The sequence below is a fragment of the Octopus bimaculoides genome, chromosome 9 (genome assembly GCF_001194135.2).
Source record: "Octopus bimaculoides isolate UCB-OBI-ISO-001 chromosome 9, ASM119413v2, whole genome shotgun sequence".
Lineage (NCBI taxonomy): Eukaryota > Metazoa > Mollusca > Cephalopoda > Octopoda > Octopodidae > Octopus > Octopus bimaculoides.
The window spans coordinates 77,601,533-77,603,919 of NC_068989.1; the positions used below are offsets into that span (position 1 = coordinate 77,601,533).

Below are 2,387 nucleotides of genomic sequence, written 5' to 3' on the forward strand. Positions count from 1 at the left end.
ATATATATATATATATATATATATATATATATATGTATATATATATATATATATATATATAATATTATATATATGTATATATATGTATATCTGTGTGTGTATAAGAATGCGATATGTGCTTACATGTTTCATATATGTATGGATTAATCTATCTATCTATATTTATATATATGTATATTTATATATACATATATATATATATATGTATGTATGTATGTTTGGGTGTATGTATGTATATATGTGCGCGGTTTGCAGTGTCGATTTTATAAAATGTGATTTATTTTGCAGGTAAGATGTATAACAACGCGAATATATATTTTTTTCTTTATTTTCACCCCTCTTTTTCTTTTTTCCGTCTTTTTCTTTTCTTCTATTTACTTACTGTAGTCGTAATAGTAGTAGTGGTAATAGTAATAGTGGTAATAGTAGTAGTGGTAGTAGTAGTAGTTTGTACTCGTAGTTGTTATTGTTGGTGTTGCTATTGTTGTCGGTGAGAGATTACAGCTGTGGTTGTAGTATTTATTGTCGTTCTTGTTCATCTCCTTGTTTATCTTCTTCTTCTTCTTCTTCTTCTTCTTCCGCCTCTTCTTCTTCTTCGTCGTCGTCTTCTTCTTCGTCGACTTGCCTCGATAGCTTCATCATTTTTCTGCTGCCGAGCAAAACATCACCATTCTCAACACCATTTCCTCTTCCTACTCCTCCTCCTCCTCCTCCTTCCCCCCTCTCCTTCAACTCACTTCTCTTTCCCTTTTTTTTTTTCTTCTTCGATATACTTTCTTCCACTCTTTCGCAATCGCTCTACTTTTCTCTCTTTCTCTCTCTATCTCTGTCTGTCTGTCTGTCTCTCTCTCTCTCTCACGCTCTGCCTCTCTTCCTCTGTTTAATTCACTCTCTCTCGATCTCTTTTCCCACTGCTACTACTACTACTACACCCGTCACAATTAACTTCCTCGCCTGCCATTTTCTGCCAACACCAACACCAACGCCAACACCAGCGCCACTGTTAGCAATAACAACGGCGGCACCATCACCTTCAACACTACCACTACCACGACAACCAACGTCAGGGCTACCACTGCGACTACTACTACAAGTATAATAACTTCCAGTTGTATTTAAAGCGCATGTTTCTCACTAGAAACTACACCAGTTCCACCTCTAACACCGAAATCGTGGTCTACGCCACCGCTGCTGCAACAAGTACTAGCCGTAACTAGCTTCTACCACCAAAACCAACACCAACACCACAATTACTCCCACTATAACGACAATGTCAGCTAACGAGGGTGTCTCTACGTGGTTACACAACTTGCTAGAAATAACAGCTAAAATCTACCTTAATCTACTTTCTACGGCGTTTAAAAAGAAAAAAAAAGAAAGCAAATAGAAAAAAAAAATTACACGGTTGCTCTTTATAATATGGCTTAGGGTGCCCCTCTGCATTTATGAAAATCGCGCAGTGGCATTGTATGTTACTATTATTATTTTTATTTTTATTTAAATCACAAGGAAAAAAGAAAAAGAAAAAAAATGGGGAAAACGAAATATTTTTTCAGCTCCTCGGGTGGCGCGTAAAGACTATTTTCAGGCAATTATCTTAATTAATTGATATCAAAGACCAAAAGAAATTTTCATACGTGCGTCCTGGGGGAGCAGCTTTTCCACACCTGTTACGATTGTACCCGCATTTACCCGGGAAACGACGGAGACCCTTCTTGGTCCTTTTCGCTCTGCTTCTGAAAAAAAAAAAAGCGAGATGGTCACCTCTGTAACGCCAGCAACCAAACAAGTTTCTACATCGTCGTTCGCCGGCTAGAAACAACAGTCACAATGGATAATGTAAGTCTAAATACATTCTGAATATCAGACGTGATGGTCAAATCTGGATCAGTTTTAATTATAACTTACAAACAATAACAATCATCACCAATTCACTACTACGACTACGAGTCACAAATGGAGTTTCTAATTTGACTGTTCGATATGCTGGAAGTAGCAGCCAAATTTCCCTCAAAATCTCACCTTGTGTTAAATAGAAGGGATATGTTGGATAATGTAAAGGCGATTTAAACAGGCTGGATGGTCATGGTCGGAATACCTTGCTTACAACTTTGCTCGATCGGGTCTGACCTGGGACAGACAAATAAAGCACTCCAGCCTTGACTATGAGGTTGAATATGCAACAGTATTGCTGCCACTATCACCACCGGCACCACCGCCAGTACCAGCGCCGGCACCACCGCCAGCACCACCGCTCACATCGCCACCACTATCAGCACGACCATAAGCGCCACCGCCGCCACCGCAAACACCCACCGGCGCCATTGTCACCACCGTCTCCACTGGCACCATACGCGCCACCAATACCACGAACACTACCCCCCCCG

At 40.0% G+C, this 2,387-nt stretch overlaps 1 protein-coding gene across 2 annotated transcripts in view; it reads right to left on the reverse strand.

Moving 5' to 3' along the window:
- Positions 1-2,387, reverse strand: part of LOC106878079 (5-hydroxytryptamine receptor 2C) — a 508,970-nt gene that overhangs the window by 503,316 nt on the left and 3,267 nt on the right. For both annotated transcript variants that reach the window (XM_052970801.1, XM_052970800.1), the window contains exon 2: positions 1,638-1,736. The gene's annotated coding sequence lies outside the window, so the exon portion shown is untranslated. The remainder of the gene's footprint in view (positions 1-1,637; positions 1,737-2,387) is intronic.